Raw genomic sequence first — 15,188 nt, forward strand, 5'->3', positions numbered from 1 at the left:
GAAAAATCATTGCTTTTGAAAAGGCCGTTATGCAACTATAGCCGGTTTTATCAATCTTCAATTTTAGTATTAGAAAGATGAGCATTCGATGCATGCACTGTGTAAATTAAAAAAAAAAATTTATTTTTCACCGAGATATAATAAAAACAAAATAAAAAATTATCTCAGCTTCTACGTTACATAGAGCGACTCTTTTTTTTTGTAAATTTGTAGAAAAATAGCAGCTACAATATGCGCCTACTTCTGTTGTCGTACGACTGAAAATGCAACAGTTATTTCATTTATTTATACTGTCAAAACGTACCTGTTTTTCAGTAGCGTTTTACAGCAACAAAATGTGTAAAAATCAATAAAATCCACTTTCTACTTCATAAAGTAACTCTTAAGGAAGAGAATCCAATCAAAATCAGTAGTATAAGTTGTTTAAAAAAAAAATGAGAGCGATTCTACGAAAGCACCTTTTTAATAAACAATTGACTTTTTGCAAAAACTATTGAGTCGATAGATTTGAAATTTTCAGGGCTTATTAACACCATCAAGGCGCACTATTTCCAATTATTTCGGGAACATTTGCTCTGAGGGGGTATTTGTTATTAACATTCGAAAAAAACGCTATTTTTAGTGGTTTTTTTAACTTTGCGGACGAACGAAATAACCGATTTTATTTTTTTTTTTCTTGTAGGTCTTTTTAAGAGCTACATTTTTTGTCTGAACCACTTTTAAGTATGATTTACAGTTTTCACGCGAAATCAAATTTGGTGATTTTCGCTACTATCCAAATTTTTTGAACAATGTTGCACTAAAAATCAGCTGTTTCTGAAGACGGATATTGAAAAGTCTAAGTTTCTTGTGTATGAATAAATTTTTTTTTCTGCAGTATCTGTGAGTTTTCAGAATGGGGTCCACAGCAGGTAGATCTTCTTACTCTATACTCTATACGTCCATAGAGATTAGAGATACAAGAATCATATCTTTAGGTTACGTCGTTACGTGGGTCGTGGATTGGCGTAAATAGATACTTGTTCCGAATGGAGTTCCGACACTTCTGGCGAGCGTACTGACTAGCCCCTCGAATATCCTATCACATCCATCTTTTACTCAACCTCAGAACACATCAACCACCCAGAACCACAATTTTCCCTTCCCTCTGACCTCCTCTCACCCTCTCACCACTACTACTCTTTTACTTCCTCCCTCGACTCCCACCCCTGCAGCAAACTCAGCTTCTCAGGCTTCAACTCACTCTTTCTTAAGTATCACAACCCTTCCACCCAGACGTTGACCTGACCTTGTCGAACCTGCCTCAAATCATTTTTTCCCCGAAAAGAACTCATCATTAACATCCTTGGACCTCTCTTTTCCATAATAGGTCAATCTCGAACTCTTTCCCCTGTCATAAACTCCGACAGTGTCTATTCGGATTTCGGACACGTTCCGTGTATATTCCGTGAAATAGTTCGTGTACACTCCGTGTAGACAACATCTAGATGGCGTGCCTTTCCGTTATCTTCCGTAATCTTTCCGTAAAAATCGTTGTCTACAATACCTCACGTAGTTTCTAGTGGAAACAAAACTCCGTGTACTTCCGTGAGGAAAAAAAAAGTTGTCCCTATCAATCCGTGAAGGCAATACCAAGTTCGTAACGGTCCGTGAGGACAAAGCCAAGTACGTAACGGTCCGTGAGGACAAAGCCAAGTTCGTAACGGTCCGTGAGGACCAAGCCAAGTTCGTAATGGTCCGTGAGAGAAAAAACAAAGTTCGTAGTGGTCCGTGAGGACAAAGCCAAGTCCGTAATGGTCCGTGAGTATAAAATTAAGTTACAGACTTGGCTTTGTCCTCACGGACCACTACGAACTTTGTTTTTTCTCTCACGGACCATTACGAACTTGGCTTTGTCCTCACGGACCGTTACGTACTTAATTTTATACTCACGGACCATTACGGACTTGGCTTTGTCCTCACGGACCGTTACGTACTTGGTTTTTATACTCACGGACCATTACGAACTTGGCTTTGTTCTCACGGACCATTACGGACTTGGCTTTGTCCTCACGGACCACTACGAACTTTGTTTTTTCTCTCACGGACCATTACGAACTTGGCTTGGTCCTCACGGACCATTACGAACTTGGCTTTGTTCTCACGGACCATTACGAACTTGGCTTTGTCCTCACGGACCGTTACGAACTTGGTATTGCCTTCACGGATTGATAGGGACAACTTTTTTTTTTACTCACGGAAGTATACGGAGTTTTGTTTCCACTAGAAACTACGTGAGGTATTGTAGACAACGATTTTTACGGAAAGATTACGGAAGATAACGGAAAGGCACGCCATCTAGATGTTGTCTACACGGAGTGTATACGGACTATTTTACGGAGTATACACGGAACGCACGGAATATACACGGAACGTGTCCGAATAGACACTATCCATAAACTCCCTTGAACTTCTCAACATCTTCTCATGGCCGCATAACTCAACAATAATCAAGCCTTACGCATCCTCCAGTAGAATTGCAGCTCCTACCAAAAGCGCACTTATATCCAACTCCTCTCCCACAAACATGACATCATCATTATCCAGGAAACTAGACTAGCCACCACAATCTCACCCTCAAAGGCTTTACCATCTCAGAAAGGATAGACAAATCGAAGACAACGGCGGAGTTGAGCTCTGCGAACTCCGCGAGCAACTTGCTAATTTCGACTTAAAAAAAATACCCAAAACTGTGGAATCATTAGCAACGTTTGCAACCGCTTTGTAAAAAACTGTCGGATCAAGCAGTTTTGCAAAAAAAAATAAATTTGATACCGTCGTGCGAGAGACATAAAAAGTATCTCATCCACCCTTTGTAGTGTGTCTATACTATCAAAATTGATATCGATCGTTTGCAATTTAATTGTCGTTTATGTTGAACAGTTGCAAATTGTCATATTTTTATGTATAGCAGGTAAAATAATTATTTTTGTCGAATGTGGAATGTGCGATTGTTTCTCAATACAATAATACATAATACGTATTGCTGCGCATGCGCCGTGTATACAGTTACACACACACGGAGAGGGAATTTACGGGTTTATCGCATGGAGGGTATCTGGCTGTTAGCGCATGCAGCTTCCCCATGCATCTAAAACGCGAAGCTGATGCGCTGGATGCCAGCCAGTGCTTGTGTTAAGGCCCGTAGAGTGTTACATGCTATCAACACATGTGAGTACACGGCTGCGAACCAAGAAAAGCCGTAGCCGAAACTCATCGACTATGTCCGAGCTGAAAACGCAAGGAGCATGATGGGTTTAACGCATGGTGGCTCTTGCGTTTTGGGTATCAGCTGATGGTTGGCGCAAGAGTCTGCTATATACGTATATGTATACACGTTATGCATATATGATTCTCATAGCCTTTCGATTCTTTCCAATGTACTAAGTGCAGCAATTTTGAGATGTGCATTGTGTACGAGTGACAAACGATGTAACAGCTTATGCATCTCATCGCAAATCATTTAATTTGGTACGTAAGTATATAAAGATGATGCATTCGCACAAAATTTTCAATGTTGTGGTATTTCTAACCAAAACATCAGAAATAAGTTTACACACATATGTGTATATATATAAACATACATATATGTACGTTAGAATAGGCAGTAATAACAATATAATAATAATAATCCAATAACAATTTATATTTAAATGTTTCACTTTTTGATACGATGTATTTTCATGAACACTTTCAAGCATACTGCGTTGGGCCTAACATGAGTGAAACTGATGTACTGATTCCAATAGAAAAATTTTTAAGGACATCTCCTTGTTTTCTTGTTAGAATAAGAGACAAACAGTTTATCTCGACTCGTTATGATTTGTGAGTCGTATAAGATTCAATAAGATTCATTCATATATCAATGTATGCGCATTTCTAGTATTTATTTGGATAATGACAAATAAATTTTTAATGCTATGCACAAAATAATAGTCGATTCATTTATTTTTCCTTCATTACATGCAGCAGAAACAAGCGAGAAAAAAAGAAAGTAAAAACTTCCTATATTATACAATTTTTTATTTTGTTACATCAATTAAAATTTTTTTTTCCTTTCTAAAACTTGCATAGCGTTTAAAGTTCATACTTGTAACACATTTTCATATGTAATACTTAAAAGAACAGAAACAGCGTTAAATGTATACATATTGACATGTATATATACATATATAGCATATATATATAGGCGCTCGCGCCTCGTGCCAACGCCGCCAACTATCAGCTGATACCCAAAACGCAAAAGCCACCATGCGTTAAACCCATCATGCTCCTTGCGTTTTCAGCTCGGACATAGTCATAGAGGTATAAGAATAGAGGGGAAAAGCGCTATACTAGCCCATTAGCGGCAGCGACAGCATAACTAAGTGTAACGGGGCATCTGTCCTTGTTGCCAAAGCCACGTTATTGGCTACTTCTTCGTCCTGAATCCTACAGTTGATTCAATCTCATGTATGACTCGACCAATAACATAACTGCCAGACAAAGACAGATGCCTCGTTACGTAGCAAATTCTGCTGTCGCATATCACGCCCCCTTTTCTCCTCTATTCTTATACCTCTATGGACAAAGTCGATGAGTTTTGGCTACGGCTTTTCTTGGTTCGCAGCCGTGTACTCACATGTGTTGATAGCATGTAACACTCTACGGGCCTTAACACAAGCACTGGCTGGCATCCAGCGCATCAGCTTCGCGTTTTAGACGCATGGAGAGGCTGCATGCGCTAACAGCCAGATACCCTCCATGCGATAAACCCGTAAATTCCCTCTCCGTGCAGCTCCATTAATTCGTTCCATTAGTAATAGGGGTGTAATCCGCCATCGCCGCCAGCAGTTACATATGTAAGACGTGACAACGTTGCGTGGTTGGGGGCGCTACTGTCGATTTGCTGGTGATGTGATCCGCAATCCCGCCAGCAGTCCAGCAGTAAAGCAGACATCGTCGGTCTACTTACTCTTTTTCGTGACATTTTTGCTGTGATCCCGCGCAATCCCGAAAGCAGTAAGGCTGTTATTTTCATTTTTCTTTTTGGCACTTGAAACTGTTTTTTTTGGTCTTCGTGTTTGTTTACGTCTAGCACAATATACTTTGTTTACAATCAGAAAATGTCACGAAAAAGAGCAAGTAGACTGACGTCATCTGTTTTACTGCTGGCGGGATTGCGGATCACATCACCAGTAAATCGACAGTAGCGCCCCCAACCACGCAACGTTGTCACGTCTTACACATATGTAACTGCTGGCGGCGATTGCGGATTACACCCTAGGTATGGTCCTTGGTCCAACCCAACACATCTGGTATATAGGTCTACTCGTTTTCTGTGTTTCTGCTAGCAGACAGACAGATGTCAAGAACGCATACGGATGTGGCCCCCCCCGTCCCAGGACAGGGGAAACAAACAAAAACCGCGCAAGCAGCTTATAACAACGCGCGAAGTCTTCTCAGCAGCAGCACCATACAGTGCTGCCATCTCCAGGCGTTCAAACTACTACGATCCGCTTGGCCACCTTAGTGTGGCGTTCTAGTCGGTTAAAACTAGATCTCGCTCAACAGTCAAACGAGACACACGCGCGTTCAAGCAGCAGCACAAGCTGTGTGTATAAAAGTATTTGAATAAACGTTAAATCTCTCATATTCGCACGAGTTGTCATTTTGTGCGACCTCCTCACCTTCGGCTACCCACAAGCTCAGGATAAGCTGCACAAGCTAATTCCAAATTGGTGACCCCGACGTGATCTGAAAACGTGGTGCCGTCAAAAAAAAAAAAAAAAAAAGGTGTAACCTAGTGCGCGCGTGGTGTGAGGCTTAGAGATAGCCTGTCGGAACTTCATAGCAAGTGCACGTGAATATCTGCGAAACTCCGTCGTCCCCACGGGCGACGCCGCTTATTCGCACGTGCTGCATCCAAAAAAAAAAAAAAAAAAAAACTCCTCCAAGGCCGCTGAAGCCTCGAGGGTGCTGAAATAAATCGCGAGTGGTGGCCAGTTTTTCCCGCGAAATTTTTTCCACGCTTGGCTCAACACCGCCATCTTTTCTCTTTTCCGAGAATCGTCCTTGCGCGCGACAACACGCGCGCCCTCACTCTCCATCTCTCTTGCGCATCTCGTTCAGAGCGCTCGTGCCCAGCAACAGTGTAACAAAGCGAGCGTTTTTTTTTTTTTTTTTTTCTTTGTCAGTGCCTGTGACGCAATTCTCACTCTATAGTGAATTTTCAACTCGTCGCATCTGACGATGACAGGTACAGGCGGAGATGGGGCCTCGGCGTCCGGCGAAGGTAAAAAGCCTCCGAGGGATAATGCGGAGCTCACGGACGACGAAACAGATTTCGAGGACGCAAAAACACACCGATCCCGAAAGAGTTCACCTCTGCGTTTAGCACCTTTCTGGAAGCGGAACCCGAAAGTATGGTTCGTGCGAGCAGAGTCAGCCTTCAATACAAGAAAAATCCGCTCGGATGAAACTAAATTCGAGCTCGTCGTGGCAGCGTTAGACGACGCAACAGTCGACGAAATCTCCGACGTTCTACTCAGCCCCCCCGAGCACAACAAGTACGAATACTTCAAGGCCGAGTTACTGAAACGGCTGACTGACACCGAGGACCAAAACTTGCACCAGCTCTTCACGCAGCTCGAACTTGGTGACAAGAAGCCTTCACAGTTGCTCCGTCATATGAAAACTCTCGGAGGGAAAGCTGTCAGTGACGAAGCCATTAGGGTCAGGTGGCTGGACCTGCTGCCGGCCGCAGTCGCGCGGCACCTGAAGGTGATGAAATCCGCTCCCTTGAGCGAGCTGGCTTCCCTGGCTGACGAACTCATCCAGGATTACCCGACTTTGGCAGCGATTCAACGTCAGGCCCTTCCAGCCGGAGCTGCCGCACCGCACCTGCAGCCACCAACACAACGACAGGTTTCATCGGCGGGCGCCGCAAGCCAGCAGCTGTTCACGCCAGTAGCCGCCACCCCCGTCCAGTACCAGGCATCGCCGATGATCGCAGCGGTCCAGGCCCCTACAGTGGAATCTTTGACTGCGGAGATGTCAGCCATGCGTCTTTCTATGGCGCACCTTATCTCCTTAACCAAAAACCAAACGGCACAGCAGCGACGCTCAAGGTCAAGAAGCAGGTCACGCAGCCGCGCAAACAACCAAACTGGCTCTCAAGGTGGTGCAGATAACCCGGATTGGTGCTGGTATCACGCCACGTTCGGCGCAGAGGCTAGCAGGTGTAAACAACCCTGCTCCTTTCCTGCCTCGACCCAGGGAAACCAGTAGAGTCACCCCCCGTTCAGACGGTGGGGGGCGGCTTGACATTACCCGCTGAAAACCGTCTACACGTCGTTGACAACACGACGCGACTCAGGTTCCTGATCGACACTGGCTCAGTCGTCTCCCTGCTGCCCAGGACACACGTCAAACGTAACCTACAACGCCGGCCTCTCACTTTGGCCGCAGCCAACGCATCGGCCATCGCCACCTACGGCACGCACGACCTGCAGCTCAACCTGCAGCTGCGCCGGGCATTTGATTGGGCCTTCGTAGTAGCTGATGTCGAGACTTCTATCCTGGGCGCGGACTTCCTGGCTCACTTCAACCTGCTGGTGGACCTGCGCAACAAGCAACTGGTCGACGCGGCCACACGTCTCACTTCCAGGGGATTCACCGCCCTAACGTCGGTCCACAGCGTCTCCGTCGTCAGCACGTCTAACATTCCAGCAGGACCTCTCGGCCGTCGATACCAGCAGCTGCTGAGCGAGTTCGAGGACATCACCCGTGCAGATGGCTCGGCAGCGGAGCTGCCGGATCTGCCGGTGTTCCACCAGATCCATACGACTGGTCCCCCGGTCTCCGATCGACCTCGACGACTCGTCGGCCCCCGCCTTGAAGCAGCTAAGAAGGAGTTTCAACGTCTCCTCGACCTCGGCATCATCCGTCCTTCGTCCAGCCAGTGGGCAAGTCCACTTCACCTCGTCCCAAAGGATGACGGAAGCTGGCGCGTGACAGGCGACTACAGACGCCTCAACGCCAGCACTACCCCGGACCAATACCCGCTGCCCATAGTGGAAGACCTGCTCCAGGAGGTCAGGGGCAACGTTTATTCTGTTGTAGATCTGAGGAAAGCGTTTTACCAGATCCGTATAGCAGAAGACGACGTTCCGAAGACGGCGGTCACAACGCCCTTCGGACTTTACGAATTCACCCGATCGTCTATGGGCCAACGCAACGCAGCGCAGTCACTCCAGAGGACTGTCGACCACCTGCTCCGACGCCTGCCTTTCGCCAGAGGCTATTTAGACGACATCCTCGTCGTCTCGGAAAACCACGAGAGACACCTGCAACATCTTCGACAGCTGTTCGAGATCCTGCGCAAAGCCAAGCTTCGCGTAAATCCGGACAAGTGCGTCCTCGGCCAGGCAGAAGTCATCTACCTGGGATACGTGGTATCTGCGGCAGGTTTCAAGCCGCCGCAACACAAGATCCAGGCCATCATCGATTTTTCTCGCCCAGAGAACTCCACCGAGCTGCGCCGTTACCTTGGGCTCCTGAACTACTATCGGCGCTGCGTGCCAATGGCAGCCAACATCCTCGCACCACTGAACGACCTCCTCAAGGAACTGCCTCCCAGGAAAAAGAAGGCGGACCTAACCTGGACGCCAGAAGCTGATGAGGCCTTCAAGTCAAGCAAGCTTGCTATCGCAGATGCCACAACGTCAGTTTTTCTTCGTGCTGACGCACCACTGGCTCTGCGCACCGACGCTTCTGATACAGCCATCGGGGCGGCTCTTGAACAACAGGAGCATAACGGAGAGTGGAGACCCTTGGCTTTCTTCTCCAGGAAGCTCACACGTACGGAGAAGCGCTACAGCGTCTACGATCGGGAGCTCCTCGCCATCTACTCGGCCATCAAGGACTTCCAGCGTATCCTCGAGGGAAGGGCTTTCACGGTCTACATAGACCACAAGCCACTCATCTACGCGGCTGATCAGCCCTCGGAAAAAGCGTCGCCCAGGCAAGCGCGACACCTGGACTTCATCCTCCAGCACAACACCAAGCTGGTGTACGTCAAAGGAGAGGACAACGCAGTTGCGGACGCGTTTTCTCGCGTGTCTGCTATCTCCATGCCCACGGAGCTGGATGCAGAGACGATCGCCAACGCTCAGGCTGGCGACGAAGAGCTGGAGCACTTGGCAGACAACACCAGCCTAACCCTGCAGATGCTGACCATCGACGACCATAACATCCTCTGCGACACGTCCACAGGAGTCGTTCGGCCCTACCTGCCGGCAACTCTGCGCCGAAAAGCCTACGAAGTCCTTCACAATCTTTCTCACCCGAGCGTCAAAGCAACAACGCGCTTGGTCGCTTCAAAGTTTGTCTGGCCCAGGATGCGCCGGGAGGTGACGCGCTGGGCACAAATCTGCGAAGCCTGTCAACGAGCTAAAGTACACCGGCATAACCGGTCAGCCCTGGGAAACTTCGAGGAGCCAGAAGGACGTTTCGAGCATCTCCATATCGACCTGATAAAGCTACCCATCTGCCGAGGATTCCAGTACTGCCTCACAATCGTTGACCGTTTTACACGCTGGCCTGAAGCAATACCAATACCAGACCAGCAAGCAACTACGGTAGCCAGGGCCCTCATCGACAGATGGATCTCCCAATACAGAACTCCGCTCACGATCACCACCGACCAGGGAGCTCAATTCGAGTCGGCTTTATTCAAGGAGCTCTCCAAGCTCCTGGGCATCTCCAGAATACGGACAACTCCATACCACCCGCAGTCCAATGGCATGGTCGAGCGCACGCATCGGACAATCAAGGCCGCCCTCATGTGTCGACCAGACCAGCCGTGGCCCGAGACACTGCCGCTAGTCCGGCTCGGCCTACGCACGTCCTACAAGGAGGATCTTCAGGCGTCTCCTGCCGAATTGCTATACGGCACGACGCTGAGAGTTCCAGGCGAATTTTTTACAACCCAGAGCCACCCAGACGCCTGCCCGGCAAGCTTCGTCGAAAAGCTCCGGAGTCTCGCGCAGTCCATCAAAGCTGCACCAGCTTCGAGACATACAGCGGAGAACACGCCGTTCTTTCACAAGAGTCTTCGGACGTGCTCTCACGTCTTTAAACGCGTCGACTCCATCCGAAAACCCTTGCAGGCGCCTTACACGGGCCCCCACCGAGTCGTCAAACGAATGGACGACAGGACGTATGTCGTTGACGTCAACGGCCGGGAGCACACCGTCTCAACTGACGCTCTAAAGCCAGCTTATATGGAGGTAGCTGACATGCTGTCGGAAGCAGCGAGCCCCGAGCCCGCGCTTGACATAGCGCCTCCACCAACGCAGCCATCAACACCGGCCTCCTCGCTACGACCTACGGCACCCGAATTCGTCTACCAGCCAGTACCCCCAGTTTCACCACCACCACCTTCAACCGGCCCAACGGAACGACCCATGCCACCCGCACCGCCGGTACGGCCTTCGCTTTCCCCAGAGTCTACGCCACGTCCGGCGCCAACCGCCGCCAAGAAAACGGTCTCGTTCAGCCCGTCTCCAACGGGCTACACTGGGGGGAGAGTGGATGTGGCCCCCCCGTCCCAGGACAGGGGAAACAAACAAAAACCGCGCAAGCAGCTTATAACAACGCGCGAAGTCTTCTCAGCAGCAGCACCATACAGTGCTGCCATCTCCAGGCGTTCAAACTACTACGATCCGCTTGGCCACCTTAATGTGGCGTTCTAGTCGGTTAAAACTAGATCTCGCTCAACAGTCAAACGAGACACACGCACGTTCAAGCAGCAGCACAAGCTGTGTGTATAAAAGTATTTGAATAAACGTTAAATCTCTCATATTCGCACGAGTTGTCATTTTGTGCGACCTCCTCACCTTCGGCTACCCACAAGCTCAGGATAAGCTGCACAAGCTAATTCCAAACATGTACTTACTGTTGTTGTAAGTATTTACAACCTATCCGTCGCCTTGGTGGTATTCCTTGTGATAACAAACAACTTTATGTAGCTACAACTGGATTTCTCGATTTCACCTTTGTTTCAATTTTGGAAAAGTGGCACTTTAACAGACATAATACCAGTTAAATAGCCTTGAAGTAGTATTTACAATAATCAATCTAAATTTTATGTTTGGATATGTTTTACATTACATTTTTCATTGCCTATGGTGTATTTATTTCATCAAAATAAACAAGAATTGGATTTCAAGTTGAAGACAAAAACAAAAATTCAGACACTAGAACCAGTAGTCTGAGACTGTCTATGTTTTACTTTTTTCAATGGGGAATTGCAGAACTGGTGCCTTCTCTGTCGATGCTCAGTTGATAGCTACTGTGTCTGTTTATCATGCTTTTTATCAAAGTCCTCGACATTGACAGGATGTAGGATGAATCCACTCTAAAGTTCTTGGTGATCAGAACATAACATGAGCTCCTTCGAAGTCCATCGAAGAAAATGTATCTTGGTTTTTGGCAGTAAGGACTTTTCAATCACAGTATTTGATTATAGTAAATAAGCTAGATAGAGTTATTCAAGATTTCTGCATGATCACAGATGTAGATGAGGTATGGGGCCTGCCATTTCACTTAAAAAGGTGATTATCAGTTTTACCATTTTAAATTTCAGTACATATTAAAAATTTCTTTGTTATTTTTATTTTAACATCCAGTGTCATTTCGAAAAGATTCATTGATAGATACTTGTTTGCTCATACTGGAGCAAGTGTGACAGGTAAATGATAGTTCACTCTTGATGGAATAATTTTTTATGGACGTAGCTGTGTGCATAAAACTCTTGAAATGTCTCCAGAAAGCAGTCCTTGTCATCCGGTTATAAACTCTAGTAATAACAATCGTACATTCATGAACTGTACCAGCATTCACAACTTGGAGCGATAACTTCAGAACAAGAGGACGAATTTCTCTGAATTAAAAGTGCAGAAAGATGTAAGTTTCTTTTTGAAGTGAGCAAGGTGAAGTATTCATGGCTCTTGAAAGGAAACAAAATCGTATTAAATATTAATCACTATTGTTAAGAGCACTATTATAACAATTCGTGGTGTCTGATATTACAAATTAAACTTTTTAAAGCATGAAAAAAAACTTATCAAATAAAAGCTGTTATAATTTTGTAGTTTTTTTAAAATCTTTTTTATTTAACATAGCCATTTTTTACAGACTTGAGTAAGCTAATGTTGGGAGTTAACTTGGACAAGCAAAGCTGTATACTATTAATAATCTTGATATGCTAGTCATCTGAATCGATTTATTACCAAGAAATTTTGTAGCAAGGTAAAATTCTAATATACAATAAATATTTTTTTTTACTAATTTGAATTTTATCATAATTTTTAATAGTACATGTTTTTACTCAAATTTCAAAATATTGTGCCATCGCACCAGTAAACTTGTCTAACTTGTACGCTGTGAAAGGATCGATGTCTACTGGTACTATTAGGAACTTCTTCAAAGCAAGAGCACAAAAAAAAAAAGAAAAAAAAGAAAAATTACAGTCCAAATTGCACGTCACGACCGATAGACTTGTTGAGTCTATGTAAGGATAACATTAAAATCAAGTGCCAGTACATCATGTATTAATCATATGTATTTATTTGGCCTTGAAAAAAGAGGGATTCAGTGGATTGTTCAGTACTTCATTTGTTTTTTTTTTTTTTTATTTAAGTAAGTTGTTTACTCTTAATGATAAATTAATTGGAATATCCTCAACGTTATACTTTAAATTGTATTTATTTGTCATGAATTTTATTTAAATAGTCAACAAACATAACGACACAAGCATAATCAATGCTCTGAAGATCAATTGGTACATGGATTGAAAAGTATCAAGGTGATTCCATATCCTCATCATGTACGCTACAGTCGCATGTACACGCAAGAGTACTCATCACAGGGCATCCGGTGCTGATGTCTCGTTTCGATGAGCATGTAAAACGAAATGGAATGTGTTACAATAATTCTCTTGGCAAAGATGGTCTTGCTTATTATAGCTAATGTGCTAATCAAGACATACTAAAAATTCTCAAGCTTTGCAAACTAAAATTGTTGTACTTTCATCAAAAAATAGAGATCAAGACTTATTTTTGTAAAATAATGTTTATTACTTGTCATTATCATATAAAAAAAAAATATGATAAACACCTACTGAACTTATACTAACAACTTATTCTAGGGTTTGTAAAATACATATTTTTTCTTCGATAACAGGCTGTTGTTGTTTTATCCTTCGAACAATTTAATTCATGGTGTTAATGTTTTATTTTTTCATTATGTTTTTATAATAAGATACCATGTTATTCTACATTATGAATCAAACTCTTTATTAATATTTATAATACCTAAATTAACAGCTGATTTTATCTCTTTGATGTCCCATAACATAAATTTTTGCACTGCTATCGGGTCAGGAATTGTTCGAAGGATAAAACAACAACAGCCTGTTATCGAAGAAAAAATATGTATTTTACAAACCCTAGAATAAGTTGTTAGTATAAGTTCAGTAGGTGTTTATCATATTTTTTTTTTATATGATAATGACAAGTAATAAACATTATTTTACAAAAATAAGTCTTGATCTCTATTTTTTGATGAAAGTACAACAATTTTAGTTTGCAAAGCTTGAGAATTTTTAGTATGTCTTGATTAGCACATTAGCTATAATAAGCAAGACCATCTTTGCCAAGAGAATCATTGTAACACATTCCATTTCGTTTTACATGCTCATCGAAACGAGACATCAGCACCGGATGCCCTGTGATGAGTACTCTTGCGTGTACATGCGACTGTAGCGTACATGATGAGGATATGGAATCGCCTTGATACTTTTCAATCCATGTACCAATTGATCTTCAGAGCATTGATTATGCTTGTGTCGTTATGTTTGTTGACTATTTAAATAAAATTCATGACAAATAAATACAATTTAAAGTATAACGTTGAGGATATTCCAATTAATTTATCATTAAGAGTAAACAACTTACTTAAATAAAAAAAAAAAAAAACAAATGAAGTACTGAACAATCCACTGAATCCCTCTTTTTTCAAGGCCAAATAAATACATATGATTAATACATGATGTACTGGCACTTGATTTTAATGTTATCCTTACATAGACTCAACAAGTCTATCGGTCGTGACGTGCAATTTGGACTGTAATTTTTCTTTTTTTTCTTTTTTTTTTTGTGCTCTTGCTTTGAAGAAGTTCCTAATAGTACCAGTAGACATCGATCCTTTCACAGCGTACAAGTTAGACAAGTTTACTGGTGCGATGGCACAATATTTTGAAATTTGAGTAAAAACATGTACTATTAAAAATTATGATAAAATTCAAATTAGTAAAAAAAAATATTTATTGTATATTAGAATTTTACCTTGCTACAAAATTTCTTGGTAATAAATCGATTCAGATGACTAGCATATCAAGATTATTAATAGTATACAGCTTTGCTTGTCCAAGTTAACTCCCAACATTAGCTTACTCAAGTCTGTAAAAAATGGCTATGTTAAATAAAAAAGATTTTAAAAAAACTACAAAATTATAACAGCTTTTATTTGATAAGTTTTTTTTCATGCTTTAAAAAGTTTAATTTGTAATATCAGACACCACGAATTGTTATAATAGTGCTCTTAACAATAGTGATTAATATTTAATACGATTTTGTTTCCTTTCAAGAGCCATGAATACTTCACCTTGCTCACTTCAAAAAGAAACTTACATCTTTCTGCACTTTTAATTCAGAGAAATTCGTCCTCTTGTTCTGAAGTTATCGCTCCAAGTTGTGAATGCTGGTACAGTTCATGAATGTACGATTGTTATTACTAGAGTTTATAACCGGATGACAAGGACTGCTTTCTGGAGACATTTCAAGAGTTTTATGCACACAGCTACGTCCATAAAAAATTATTCCATCAAGAGTGAACTATCATTTACCTGTCACACTTGCTCCAGTATGAGCAAACAAGTATCTATCAATGAATCTTTTCGAAATGACACTGGATGTTAAAATAAAAATAACAAAGAAATTTTTAATATGTACTGAAATTTAAAATGGTAAAACTGATAATCACCTTTTTAAGTGAAATGGCAGGCCCCATACCTCATCTACATCTGTGATCATGCAGAAATCTTG

At 43.3% G+C, this 15,188-nt stretch overlaps 2 long non-coding RNA genes across 2 annotated transcripts; one reads left to right on the top strand and one right to left on the bottom strand.

Moving 5' to 3' along the window:
• The first annotated feature begins 11,715 nt into the window (after positions 1-11,715).
• On the top strand, positions 11,716-12,278 carry LOC149375226 (uncharacterized). Its single transcript, XR_016292886.1, has 3 exons — positions 11,716-11,773; positions 11,852-11,988; positions 12,220-12,278. It is a non-coding gene; the product is annotated as an uncharacterized LOC149375226 (long non-coding RNA).
• Positions 12,279-14,484: 2,206 nt separating this feature from the next.
• LOC149375227 (uncharacterized) lies at positions 14,485-15,044 on the bottom strand. Its single transcript, XR_016292887.1, has 3 exons — positions 14,990-15,044; positions 14,775-14,911; positions 14,485-14,543 (listed from the first exon to the last, which is right to left on the bottom strand). It is a non-coding gene; the product is annotated as an uncharacterized LOC149375227 (long non-coding RNA).
• Positions 15,045-15,188: the final 144 nt, after the last annotated feature.

Source organism: Copidosoma floridanum, unplaced genomic scaffold (assembly GCF_036245765.1).
Source record: "Copidosoma floridanum isolate Cflo_tuat_1 unplaced genomic scaffold, Cflo_Japanese_pri ptg000010l, whole genome shotgun sequence".
Taxonomy (NCBI): domain Eukaryota; kingdom Metazoa; phylum Arthropoda; class Insecta; order Hymenoptera; family Encyrtidae; genus Copidosoma; species Copidosoma floridanum.